We start from the raw sequence: 14,726 nt of genomic DNA on the forward strand, positions 1-14,726 counted from the left end.
AACACAAATTGGCTTTCCACTTAGGGAACAGAGGGGAGGTTGTGAAGAAATGAGATTTCTAACTTAGCAAACACAAAACCAATCCCAGATGAATTCAAGATTAGATTTCAGTTTTAAAAGTTTTCTTTCATTATTTTTAAAGTGTTAGATTTGAAAGAATATATTTGCAATTTGAGGCCAGGCATTAAGCAAGACACTAAATGTTAAAACTCAAAAATCAGAAAGTTTACAATTTCAACAGACAATGATATGTACCATAAAAAAATATGACCAAGGCAGAAGATATATTTTCATATATATCATAGTGCAAGTTTCTGTTACAAGACTTATAAGAAAAACAACTAGACAGAAAAAAACAGATTAGAAATTCTGGGGAAAAGTTATAAACATAAGAAAATAGTGAAAATGATTATTGCTAAGGGAAATTAAAGTAATGATGATATCATTTTTTAACTTGTCCAAGTGACAAAAAAAAAATTTTAGACAATAACCTAATAGTCACAGAAAGTAAAGCATGCTCTCTCAATATCTAATAAAACATAAGATGTGCATTTCCTTTGCCCAAAGCAACTCATCTATATTCTATAGGAAATTTCATACACACGGAACAGATCTGAAAAGATGCTGCATAATAATAAATATTAACCACTGCCATTACAGGAATGGTTACATGTCACAATTCCTCCATATCAGGAGACACGGTAGTTCTGCTCTCAATTATTTTTATCTGAAGTCAATCACAGTCCTGTAATATGAGTCTGTATCTGGACTCTCCAAAGACACAGAAAGACACATTCACAGTTACTACAATTCACTGCTGTAATTATTTTACTCCATTCCGGTCACTGTTGATGGCCTCTTCCTGTGCTTATATAAAGTGACTCCATCACAGGTCCGCATGTGTAGGGAACCACAGGCCACATCGGCCCACAGTGTCCCAGGTTCGGAGTCTCTGCTGCGGTCCAGCCCTTGTATGAAAGGGCGCCGTGTTTTCATGTAGCCCACGCACACCTTCCCCTGTACTTTAAATCATCTGTAGGATATTTATAAAACCTAACACCACCCAAATGCTACAGAAATAATTGTTATACTCTATTATTTGGGAGTCTACTCATGTTCAGCAAGATGCAAATATTTTCTGCTCACGGTTGAATCCATGGATGAGGAGCCCATGAATTCCACACATACGCAGTTCATTAATATCTGGGCTCCTGGAAGAGAGATACCCGGGGGTAAAGAGGCAAATACCAGACTACGGGATGTCTTCTCACTGGATTCGAACTGAAATCCAGACTCAGACTGACACTGAAGCCAACCTAACCAACCACAGCCCAAATTTCCTGTCTTACCTCCCACTCTTCCTCTTCAAGGATCTGTTCCGACTCAACAGCATCCCAGCTCCCAGCATTCCCTGTCCCAGACCTCATCAGCAGCGCCCGGCCGCACCAAGCGTTCTGCACAGACCTCCTCTCACACAACAGCGCAGGCATGCGCGACCGTTTACTTGGAGAGATTCCCACCACATCCTCTACAGCAGAAAACTGAATCGATCGGCCACTTTTAAAACTTTTATTTCAAAGTACACCTTGCCTGTAATTCTCTTCTCTTTCGAGGCCGGGGAGCAAGCCCCGCGGCCTTGCTCACGTTAGGCAAGCACTCTACCGCTGAGCTTTGTGTCCAGCCACCCTGTAATCATTTGAGCCATACGTGTTGTATAATGCTGGTTTTCTAAAACAAGAACCTTATATACAGTATACACTCCACTTGTTTAATAGGTACTTTTTCCAAAGTGGTAAAAAAAAAAAAAACAGTGTTTCTTCATGTGCATTTTCACATGTACTCATGCAAAGAATTAAGACTTAAAACTATACCCAAAATAAGTCATTTTAAGAGGAAGCTCTCAAAAATAAGTATTCCAAGAGAACCACTTTCATTTTCTTTTCCTTGCTTCCCTCAAAAAAATACATTGTTTAACGGAAATACAACTTTGCAACTGGTAGACACTGTGACATCTTTGCCCCATCAGTGAGACAGCTCTCTTTCGCTTAGCTGCAACTGAAAAGCAAGACAAAAAAAGGCTCGTGCAGAAGGTATGAGCTAATTCTCATGCTAAAGAGTTAGCATAATATTCTTATTATTTTCCCACAATACAAAAATCCTTGAACAAAAATCATGCTAAAGTCAGACCTGCTGAATTCTGTCTACTAACCCGAGCGACCGTGGCCTGGTTGAGAGCCCAGCATGTCCCATCTCTCGGGGCCTCTCCCACCACTGCCCTTGGCCACACACAGGTGCCTGCGGCCGGTCGTCTACAATTGCACCATATTATTTCTGTGCAGCAAAACCCGCACCACACATGAAGACAGATGAAAAGGACTGTGTCCAACCATCCCACTCTGTGTGCACTCCCGTATCTTCAACTCTTCCCTAACCTCAGCTTAGTTAACTAATGACGCACCTCCCACTTTTTGTGAAACGTTGCTCTCCCACTGTTTCATCACAAACCTGTGGGAACAGACACAAAGTTGAGAGCACGACACTCTGAAAACCCACGTATCCCTATTCAGATTCTTCGCTCTTTATCACAGTATCTTCCTGACACCCATCACTCCATGTCACAGACAGCAGCACACTTTGGCCCGATCACTTCAGCCTTTGTATCATGAACTAGAGATCAATGCTGGGAACACTCGGGGTTTCTGTTCAGGTGTTTTCCTTCCACCAGAGCAGGAGTTAGGTTTCTATGCAGAAAAGCCCCTGGAGGAAGGACAGACTCTCCGTGGGAAAAACCGAAACAGGCTGCAGTCCCTGGAGACCCAGAGTCAGCAGTGTACCAGAGCTTTGGAGCTGTGCCCCAAAGCTACCCCCAGCCTCTACCCCACCCGGACCCACCACACCAGGCCCGGCTGCCCACAAGGCCTCAGGCTTAGCAAGAGCCCAGATGGAGCAGAACCCGCTCACCCACGCTCAGACCCCCACAGCACTTCACCTGATGCTGCACCTGTGTGCACTCACCCTAACCCCTATGTGCCCTGCCTCCACTCCTCCAGGCTGTGCAGCATGTGATCTGGCAGCCCAGGGTTGGTGCCATGTGTCCGGCCGCCCCAACCCAGGACAGGAACTGCTCCTCTCCACAGGGTGAAGGGCGGGTGATCGAAGTCCAGTCTCCGTTTTTAACCAGGACACACATGATGGCAAAGAAAGATGATCACCACAAGTGTAACAAGACACGAAATTCTAAACTTACGAAATAAAAAAATAGGAAGCTATCATTTTCTGTAGTCACAAGAAAACAAGTATAAAATTGCAGTCTTTACCAAAAACACACTCACAAAAAAAACACGCTGCTGGTATCTCAAGTTCAGCATGGGCCAGGACAGCTAGCTCTCTGACACCCTCAGGACCCCGGTGCGTGCCTGATAAATCAATGTTTGTAGAATCAGTGAAGGACTGGAGAAAAGGTGTCTTCTGCAGAGTAACTTCGCCTTTTCTGAACCACAAACACTTTCAAAATGTACTTGGATAAACAAAGTTTAGGGGTGATTTTTTTTCATTAACAATGAGCTGTGAGAGAAATGAGAAATGATTTGTTCAGATAAGTAATTCTGCACTGCTGTCTGTTTGTATGAAAACCAGTGACAACTACACACAAGAAAGATGAGGATTTTGAAAGCGTGGAGGTTACCTGAGACCCTTCCCAAGGCTGGAAGCAAGCGGCCTCATCTGTTCTCATCTTCGACTGCCAAGTTTCGCCACACACCCAGCCACAGAGACACGGGGGAGAGAAAGAGGGAGGGAGGGCGTGTGGCACTGGCCTGGTCCCACGGTACAGTGTGTTTACTTAGGTGGTTGAGCTAACAGTTGGTGAGGTCAAAGGTTTCTCGCTCTCACAACTTATCTTTCGTTTTTAAAGAAGCCAAAGTCCATTGCGTTGATGTGGTTAGGCAAAGGGATTTCACACAGGAAGCTGGACAGCTCTTCCCACGGTGCCTGGATATGCCCCGGCCGGGAGGGGACAACACCTGCTCCCGTGACCTGGCATCGAGACCTAGGACCCCAGAGGCCAGCATCTCACCCCCTCCCTCAGGGAGCATGTGTTTGGAGAGGCAGAACCCCAGGGGTACAGCATCTGCATCCGATCTGAGTTCGATATGGAACCCCATCACAACTATGAAAAAGAGGGGCCTATAGAGAAAACCAGCTCCTTATAAAAAGGCTGAAGGGAGCTGGCTAAGCCCTCTGGCTTCCCCCGCTGCCCTGCGAGGACCCGGCAACCATCGCTATCAGGAAGCAGACTGGACCCACACCAGACACAAACTACCCAACCCCTGGACTTCCAGCCTCCAGAACCGTGAGAAGTGAGTTTCTGCTGTCTCTAAATGGCCTGGTCTTATGTATTTTGTTTTAGCTACGCAAATGGTCTAGGATGCAGAGCAAAGCAGCACAAGACACAGAACACAAGAAAAAAGCATGTGTTTGTGGTGTGCTGCAGCAGGAGGCTGGGACAGGGTCACAGAGCAACGCTGGAGACAGCCAGCCATCAGGAGCACAGGGTCCCGGGCACAGCTCAGCGGGTATGGGTGTCCCACTGCCTAAGCCGAGCCCCCGACTGGACCCCAAAGGCCATGGCTCTCACTGCAGGTAATGAATGCAAATATTTTCTATTCTATTCCCTTTTGAAAAACTGATGCATAAACCAGGCATGAATGTACACACCTGGAATCCCAGTACTCTGAGAGGCTGAGGCAGGAAGGTCACAAGTTCAAGCCAACCTGGACAACTTTGCACTCTTGTCTCAAAATTAAAAAAAAAAAAATCTTAAAGACCTGGGGATATAGCTCAGTGCACAGGTCCTAGGTTCAATCCCCAGCACCACCCCTTGAAAAAAAAACACAAAACAAAAAACCCTTATACATAAAAACTGTGCATATTTTTTTTCCAGTACCAAAAATTGAACTCAGGACCTTGTGCTTGCAAGGCAGGTGGGGTGCCACTAAGCTAAATCCCTGGCACAAAACTGTGCATATTTAGGGAGGTACCACATGATGTTCTGATATAACTTTTTGCAGTGCCAATTTTAACCCACTAAGGAACCCTTCCTGTCTCCCCTATTCCTGCCTCACTGCACATACTGCCACACACACACACACACCACAAGCATATATAATTTTAAAGAGTAGCTGGAGGGAATATCTGGGCTTTTACAAGTACCACTGCTCCTGGAAAAGCTAGTAAGAACTGAACTAAATTCAGTGGTCAGGTTTGGTGTTGACATCATGGAGAAATTTGATTTGGTTCTCATCCAATTCGGTTTGCAACCCAGAATCGTGTCAAGAATGAAGTTCGTGAATCGAGGTACCACTGTAATCCCATTTTAATGAACTCCACAGCACATCAAAATTGCTGTGCCTTCAATACCCCATGAAAATGGAAGGGAACCTACCACCATTGCACACAAAGTATCGCTCTTTTCACTTGTAAAGGGTTGAAATCAGTAGACTGAAATATAAATCATAAAGCCAGAACAAGTACAAATGGATCAATACATCTGAATAAGATATTTACAAGTGGAAGTGGAGAAACACTACAGCTAGAAGAAGGTACCTTACCTCCCCAACATTCCCTTCCATAGAAACATCAGGTATCGAAATGCATGTCAAGTTTTTATTTAAATGAAGTTGACAACTAAATGTAATGTTGGATCCTGGAACAGAAAGAGAATAGTAACAGAAAAGCGGGTGAAAACCAAATCAAGTGTGGAGCTCAGTTAAAGGCCCCTCCCAAAGCTGCTTCCCGAGTCCTGACTCACAGCCCTGGTGACGTCGGCTGAGGAGGGAAGGGCTGGGTATGTTCCCTCTGCAGCATCTTTGCAACTTTTCTGTGAATCTGAAATTATTCCAAAATAAACACTTATTTAAAAAAAAGTTAGGAGGCCAGGGATTTAGTTCAGTGGTTCCGCCACCTGCCTCGCAAGCACAAGGACCAAAGTTCGATCCCCAGTACCAGAAAAAAAAAAGTTAGTACATACTCTATCAAAGGATATTCAAGAAAAGAGAAAGAAATCAATCATTTCAAGAGGTCCCAGCAACGTGGTAGGCAGAAGCAGGAGGATCATGCCAGGGTGGAGTCTGCGGCCAGCTGGGGCAGCCTGGAGACGCTGTGTTGGGCTGAGGGGATCAACTGGCTGAGGGACCCAGAAAGCTAAGTGGCCACTGGATTTGCACTAAGTAAAACGCTGGCGCCCATGCGTACTGGGAAGAGGGAAGAGGGCAGGGTGCCCAGGAGCCATGCCAGAGGCTGTGCTGCCCACCCTCCTAGGCTGCAGATCTCCGGGGTGCCCCACAGGCCCCTCCTTCCATGGCCACCAACCCCCGCGCCCCTGCAGCGCTGCCCAGAAGGACCTAGACAGCCTGGCAGCTTTCCCACTCCAAAGTACTGATGCTGCCGCAGTGCTCAGCGCAGCGGGAACAGAGATGCCCGCTCCTGGGCACTGTCCTCTTGGCTTAATCCTACAGAAGACCCCACACCAGAGGGACTCTGCTCATGCGACACAGCACGTTTTGAAGCTCGGGGCCATGCTAAGTTCTTCCACAGAAGCAGGGCCATGAGAGGGCACAGGGAGTTAGACAGGAGTGCGGGGCGATGACAGACCCAGCAGGCAACTGGGGGCAAGCTCAGGGGGAACAAGGGAAGGAGGAAAGGTGCCAGGTGCCCACCCACTCCAAAAGGGGAAAGGAAGGAAAGAGGAACCCCCGGGAGGGAAAAGGGGGTTCCTGGGGCTCTGCCTCCTTCCAGGTCACCGCCTAAGCAAGTCGGGCCAGGAGGGGAGGCAGGGGCAGTCTGCAAAACCAGATACAGCGCCGAGAGCTCTGCGAGATTCTAGAGCGGTGACCTCAAGATTTTTAGAACTGCAAGGACACAACAGCCCACTGTGACCCACGGGCCATGGCTCACCACCACTGTTCTGGATGGGTCAGTGGAGGAGGCAAAGCTGCTCTGCAGCAGGATAAAGGCGCACCAAGGCTCAGGCCGCAGTGAGCGCGTTTACCCTGCAGCTGAGCTGCTCTCGTGCCCCAGGCACCTCAGTCACCAGCCCTGTGTGTCGGGACCTGGTCTATGCCAGCTCCCAGGCCAAATACCCTCCCAGGCACAGCAAAGTGAAGGTCCTGACACCGGTACCGAGTGGGTATAGAAAGCGTGTCGGGAGCCTTCCATCCTCTCCCCGGTCTCCTCACTTCCCCATCGATCTGTTCAGAACCTTCCGCCCAGCACCTCTGTTACATTATGAGAACAGCAAATGATATGGTAAATTATGCTCCCTCCTTCTCCTCCTAGTGATTTAAAGACTCAATCTTTATTTGGAACCAAAAAAATATTTTTGACATCGTTTTCCCTTTTTGAGATACAGACTTCATACCATAAGAAAATCAATTGATTCTACTAATTAGACCAAGCAGGGTATAATGGTCCAAAATGTTTTTGATGTTAAGTTTGACTTTACAAGGCTATTTACACAGAAATATCACTATCAACAATACGGTGGGTGTGTAACATGGTGTCAATGCCTAAGACCACAAACACGAGTTCAACTTTCACATACACATAAAAGTATAAATTCAAAGAATTTATTTACACAGAAGTGTACCCCTAAGTGGGAATGGTCTACCTGAAGATGAGCAGGCCAACAGGGTGTTGAATTATCCAATACTGTATTTTACAAATGTAGTAAAATACCAAACTTTAGAAAAAAAGTTGTCTCTGGAAAAGCCTGCTGCTACATTTCTACGGAGCAAATATTTACATTTATTAAAAGAAATTTTTTAGTGAACAAGAAAAAGAACAGTTAATTCCTGTTTCTGTTGTGTATTGTGGATGCAGAAGTCCCCCAGTTTCAGATGGCCCCACATGCCTCCAAAGACAAAGCAGCAAGCCTTCTTCTAAAGGGCACCGCCGTCAGCAACCACACAGAAAGCCAGACTTCTGATGCAGGGCCTCTCCCCACACTGAGCAGGGCCGCTGGGCGCCCACTTCCCTGAGCAGAAATTTCGGAGTCCATCTACCTCACCATGCACACAGTCAGTAAGCTTTCCACCTCACCTAGAAACCTCTCAGGGTCTAAGAGAAGTCGCTGGAGCCCGTACAAGACACAGAAGGTAGCAAAAATTAGCAAAAACATTTCTATCTGATAAGCACTATCTGTAAACTCAGAGTAGGCAACACTAGGCTTTGAAAGCACTGGAACATAAAAGATCACAAAATGTCTTAACAGAAAGGTACATTCATAACAAGTAGGCTCGTGGCAATACTTAGTGCAATAAACTATTTCCATCACGTCCGCTAGCACAAGTATGGCCTCGTGTTTTCAATATGTTTTTACTTCTGTGGCCTCAGCCTCCCCTGACTACGGTGAAGGATGGTAATGTGCAAGCCATCTGTCTGACTGACACTAGGACCCAAGAGGCTCCCTGGATCGATGGCCATGTCAGACCTCCTGATTCCGAGTTCACTGCCTGAGGGTGTCTAAATAGCACCCACAATCTTCACCTCACAGCCCTGCAGCTCGGGTTTCTTACTTCTTTTCAGCTTCCCTACACATAAAACTGTAGGAGATCAGAGGTTACAACTTTGCCCTAAAAGACAGAGGCCTTCACAGTGGATGGGGTAAGGAACCACTTCCCCCATCAGAGTGGGGCACCTGCTTCCCTCTCTGTGGGGAGACAGCAGCCCGAGGAACACCCAGATTCTCCTGCATTTCTTACTCTACACTGCTTGCGAGTTTACCGTGTTTTTTAAAATCACTGTTTAGAAGAAAAAAAAGAACACAGGCAGGCTTCTCTGTACCCACAGTAAAGAAGCCATCACAGCAGAGAGAGCAGCAAGCTGCAACCATCGGAAACCATGGGCGGCACAGCTGTACCACGGGCTCCTCCTTCACAAGAAGCAGCGCCTGGGGACTCACAGAGCCCTGAAGGCCAAGTCTCACTGAGCCACTCAGAGGGTCACTAAGTCGCAGTTTCCTGTCGGTGAGACCTAATTCCCTGGGTCAGAAAGTTGTCTGATGAAGGACCAGAATTACACATTGGATCTAGCAGACATTCCATTACATCTTATCATCTTCTTCTTCTTGTTACTTTTCCACGTTCTATTTCTCCCCAACCTCTGGGAAGGTCCAGGTTCCACGACCCATGCACAGAAAGCACCAGCGGCTGGCAGAATTCCACACGCAGCCACAGCGCTTGTCTGCTGCTGTCTTCTCCTGGTTCTCTAAGAAACCAGACACAGAGAACTTGTCTATGGCGCACTGAGGCTCTGCCATCTTAGAGGAGATGGTGGAGGAGCAACTTCAGACTGCACAAGTGAACACAGAAGAAATCTACCCCGACAGGATCCGAGTTAAATCAGCACCTGTTACCCCGAGGGCTGCACCTCGCGTCCACCTTTCAAAACGGATTACAATCCCTATGAAATTCCAGATCCCAATGTCTCACGCCAGCTCAGTAGAGCACAGAACCACAAAATCAAGTTGTCCAGCTCTCCCGCGGCTAAAATCTCCTTTCTCTAAGCCAGACATCCCAACAAGCTCCAACAGATTCCTACATCCGGCCCTGACTGCTGATGGGCGGCAGAAGCTGCAGCGACGGCTCCACGGACCACGGAGGAGCAGCAGCAGGGTGGGGGAGAGCAGAGGAAAGCTGGCCCGGGGCAGGCTCGTGAGCGCTCCGGCGGGGGCCCCTCTCTGCTGCCCTCTATAACCCTAACCCTGCTGCCTGGCACAGACCCTGTAACAGTGCTGAGAGCAGCAGCACACTTTTGCTGGCCGAAGGGATCCCCAGATGCTCCGAACCCGAACCCAAACCCGAGAGAAGCAGTAAACAGCCAGGCCCAGCCAATCAGACGGCAGACAGAGCAGCAGACACAGGGCTGCTCAGTCTGGTGCGAACTGCCTCTGCCCAGGGCTCTCCACAGCGCCACCGAGAAAAAATAAACAGCATAACCACTTAGCTTCATATGAGAAAGCAACAGGCCAGGCAGCTTTGTTTCTCCTAACACTACCCGTGGCAGAGGAAGATCTGCATTACCCATGCAAATCTTGGCATATGTACCATGACAAGTTCCAATTCTAAAACACGGTCACCAGTGGAGGACAGAACAGCAGTTGTCAGAGCTGGTTAAGGGGGTGTAGCTCAGTGGTGCCACACCTGCTGGCAAACGCAAGGTCCTGAGTTCAATCCCGGTATCGAGGATTAAAAAAAAAAGGGAGGGAGGGAAGGGAGATGCTGGTTAGAAGACACACAACTACAGCCAGCGAGAGAAGGAACAGATTTCCATACATCTATTGCACAGCAAAGTGACCACAGTGAACAATGATATATTATTGTAATGGTGTAAATGTGACCCCCAGACTCGTGCATGGAGGAACTGATCAGCAATGCAGGGGCAGGCAGGGGAGGGCCTCGAGAGGCAATAGGCCATGATGCGCTGACCCATCAATGGACTGCTGATGAGCTTCCAGGCGAGTGAGCCATCCAGAGGGGCCCACCTGGAGGAGTGGATCCCTGGCCCCTTCCTCTCTGGCTCTTTCCTCTGCTGTGCCCTTCTGCCATGATGTCTGGGCCTCTCCAGCAGTGGAGACAGCTGACCATGAACTGAAACCCCTGTAACTATGAGCAAAAATAAGTCTTTCCTCCTTTAAATTGATTTTCTCAAATATGGTGTCACAGTGATAAAAAGCTGATTGAAATAAGCATTCTCTTGAAAAAATATAAAGCAAGTGAATATGATGTTCTCGCCACAAAAATGATAACTCTAGGAAGAAATGCAATTGTTAATCAGCTAGATTTAACCATTCTGCAATGTTCAGGTAATTCAAAATACCATGATACACATGACAAAACATGCAATGCTATTTGTTAAATAAGATATAAAAATAAGACAGTCATTATTCAGAATTCAATAGCAAGGATATCACATTTACTATCTCAAAAGTAGTATTTTTTAAAGTTAATCTAATACTCCGCTCTTTATAATTTACCATCCTGGACTGAAAAATTAAAACTCCTACCCAGAGAGGAAAAACCAGCAGGGCTCTTTTGGTCAGCAACACAGCTCTGGGTTGCTGCTGTTGTACTTGCTCTGAGGTGCTGGGAAGCCCGGGCCTCTCATTTGAGACCCAGCAGCTGTCTGATCCCTGGGGAGCAGGATGAGGTCTTTGATTGTGACAAGCACATGGAGGGAAGTTTTCTCAGTACTCCTTTTACCAGTTAGGGCACTCAAATGATCTTGTTTTTACTTAAAAATTTGGCATTTTTTCATCTTGGAACTTCTGCGTTTTTCCCCCAATTACTGCACTGAACGAACTACTGCTATTGGGACGCCCTGCTCCACTGTGGGCCTGCCCTAACTACTGCCTTGAAAACTCTGAAATTCTTTGTAGTTTGTCATTTAAAAATAATCAAAGCCATCCAACTGGGAGGTTTAGTTCGGAGATTCCAGTGATATGCTAGTGAGCGCATACCTACTCACACTGGTTTCATCGGTGGCTGGGAGATGACAACTGTGAAACCTAACACAGAAACAGAGCTGTTGGGCTGGGGTGTAGCTCCGAGGGGAGCGCTTGGCTGTCTGTACCAGGCCCTGAGCAACACACACACACACACACACACCAGATACTCAAAGGTACATATTTTTTAAAAAGCAGATTACAATTTTTGCAATGTTAGCAAATATACCTAACAGTTGAAACCTCAGAGTATTTATTACCAAGCCTTGCACATGCTCTTCTTGTCAATGTGACCCTAAGGTGACCAACTCATTTTTCTTCAAGTACCTATGTTTCTTCTTTTTCATTTCCCATTATGAGATAAATACAAAATGTGGTTTTTTTAAAATAACTGAAATGCTGTTAAAGTTTGGTAATCCCATTCTACAAAGATTTGTACTTTCTAACCCAGAAGTCTTTGCTAAAGTCTGTGGCTGGGTTGCGTGATCATGTGTGATCCACAATTCCTCTAGTAAGCTCAGCCCTAGCGCTTGGCACCTCGCTTTGGGGAACAACAGAACCTGAACTCTCAGCACAGGGAGGAACCCTGGCTCAAGTCTGCTCTCAGCAGGTGGTGCAGCCAGCTACTCCGCAGACCTTCCTGAGGTCCAACTGGGCCTCTCTCACCCGAAGGCTCTGAGAGAGGGCGTGAGCTACTTAATCTCACCAGGCCGCAACAAGCCTTCTGTCAAAACAGGGATCGTGCATACACATCACAGGACAAAACTGTGAGGATTAATTCAAGGCATGTATACAAAACCTCCAGACCATGACACAACTGGACAATAAATAGTGTCCATTCTCCAACAACCTGTCAAAAACGTGTTTAGAAAAGGTATTTCTCTAAGTAGCTCTGTGCTAAAAATTTACACAGAAATGAGAGACATAACACAGGCGCGTAAACGTTTTATGGGCACTAAAAGATTAGGAATGGTTAAAACCCTGTGACCAGAGTTAATAAGCTTCCTGTAAAACACAGTACTGTATTCCTTTTAGACATGAGAGCAGGGCTTTATCTTCTCCACAGAGATGAAACGGTTTCCCCACAGCTGCTGTGGAAGGACTCGGTGACCTCTTACTGTACAAAGGAAACCATACAATGACTGTTAGAAGACAACTGAGAAATACGAGATACAAGCACCTCTAAGAATACTTCTACTATATAAAATAATTTCTAACAGACATTTCAAAGTAATGACGACATACTTCAAGTAGCCCAAAATCTTAGCTAGCTTCACATAATCCAGGAAAAATAATCACAAGCATCTTTCACAAATAAGAGCTGTCAGTTTTGCTGATGTAACAATTTTTCTAATGTCGAAAAATTATGAAAGGAGTTCAAAACAACTATGTTAGTTTTGTCTCTAGGAATCTTTTCTGAAAATGGAATTTGCGTCTAACCAATGAGTCCACTGGAAATTAACTTATAAAGCGTTAGTAAGTTTCCGTGACATTTCTGTAGGAGAATATAATCTTTTAGTTGTGTCCAGGCAGGACTGACTTCTGCGTGGATGTCTCAGGTACTAGAGCTCAGGGTAACCATGTTGCAATCCACTGGTCGCTTTGCCCTGGGATTAGCAGGTAGAGTGGGTAACCTTGCTTCCTGTTGACAGTCAGCTTTCCACTATTGTGAAAAATACCTGAGGTAACCAACTGTGAGGAGGAAGCTTCTTTTGGCTCATAGCTTCAAATGTTTCAGCCCAGGACTGCGTGGCCCTGGTGCTCTGGGCCTGTGCGCCGCACATCATGGCGGGAGTGTGTGGAGGGGGAAGACCATCACCTCACGGTAGCCAGAAAGCAAAGAGCCAAAAAGGAGGGGAGCAGGTCTGAATATCCCCCTCAAGGCCACGCCCCCAGTGGCCTCACTTCCTCCTGGATCCTTAAAGGTCTCACCTCCTCCAACAGCGCCACAGACTGAGGACCAATGGGAGACACTTGAGATGCAAACCAGTGTGCTCCTGGGTGGTGCTTACCTGAAACCTTGCTCATCACAGAACCAAGTGTCAACAGAAGTAAATCTTAGTCTCTTGTCTACTTTTCCTAAGATTATAAAGAACCGAAATCTGTTTATAAGAAATGCATGTTTCTGTTGGTTATGTCTTCTGACCGTTTTGTTCTGTCTTTTGCTTAGCTTAAAAACCAGGAAGAAGGGCTGGGGATTTAGCTCAGTGGTTCCGGCGCCTGTCTTGCTGTGCAAGGACCTGAGTTCGATCCCCGGTACCAAAAAAAAAAAAACCAGGAAGAAGGCTCAGAATGTCACCTGAGCCATGACTCTAAAGCAGCTGCAGTGACCATGGCTGCAGAAAGCCAGGACAGGGAGCTGGAGAGAGGCCACTTCTCTGGGTGAGATCAAGGTGTCAATTCCTCTCCCCTCTGGAAATTCTTCAGAATCCACTGCGGCCCAAATCTGGAGGGTTTTGTATTCTAATAAGCAAGCCCTTTGTAGGGTACCTACTAACTTTACATTTTATGGGGTAACGTGTGATCATCCATACACATTTACAATAGGAAAGAGCAAGTCAGGGTAATCAGCATAACCACCACCTCCAACATCGATTATTTCTTTGTTAAGTGCTTGGGGCAGCCCAGCATGGTGGCACTCACCTGTAATCCCAGGTACTCAAGAGGCTGAGGCAGGAGGACCACAAGGTCAAGGTCAGCCTGGGCAACTGAGTGAGGCCTTAACTTAAAATAAAAAATAAAAGGGGGAAGCAGCTTCATACAAGGCCGAATCCCCAGTACTGCAAAGGGAGGAGAAATGGCTCAAGACATTACCCTCTTCCTTGACCTGGGAATGGAAAGCCAAGTCTTCACAGCAATTTTACTACCATCTTATGTGTGTCTCAACTAACAGTGGACATTTTCATCTCTAACGAGCCCTCCCTAGGAGTCAGGCTTCGCTTCAGGGGCTGCACAACAGCCGATCTAGCTCCCCTGCTCTGATCCTAGAGAAGCTCCTCCCCTGGGCTCCCATGCAAGAATTCGTGTACTCCGAGGTTCCATGACTAACGATGATTTGAAAAGCATTTGTGAAAGATGCTGAGACTTGTTCATCACACAGCGAGTGGAAGAACATGACTTCCCAGGCGTCTGACTTAACATACGTCCCGGCCTCCTGGTCCCTGGCTGTCTGTACCTATGGTGGCTGGAAAAGCAAAACTCCGGTGCTCACTGCTCCTGCTCCCCT

At 46.8% G+C, this 14,726-nt stretch overlaps 1 protein-coding gene across 21 annotated transcripts in view; it reads right to left on the reverse strand.

Moving 5' to 3' along the window:
- Pard3 (par-3 family cell polarity regulator) overlaps nucleotides 1–14,726 on the reverse strand; it is a 605,457-nt gene that overhangs the window by 532,189 nt on the left and 58,542 nt on the right. The window contains exon 1 of one of the 21 annotated variants that reach the window (XM_087206782.1): nucleotides 3,686–3,705. The exons of the other annotated variants lie outside the window; for them this stretch is intronic. The gene's annotated coding sequence lies outside the window, so the exon portion shown is untranslated. Of the gene's footprint in view, nucleotides 1–3,685; nucleotides 3,706–14,726 lie in introns of those variants that run through there. 21 annotated transcript variants of the gene reach the window in all.

Source organism: Heterocephalus glaber, unplaced genomic scaffold (assembly GCF_053883595.1).
Source record: "Heterocephalus glaber isolate CG9 unplaced genomic scaffold, H.glaber_assembly_v1.0 deba00000738, whole genome shotgun sequence".
NCBI lineage: Eukaryota > Metazoa > Chordata > Mammalia > Rodentia > Bathyergidae > Heterocephalus > Heterocephalus glaber.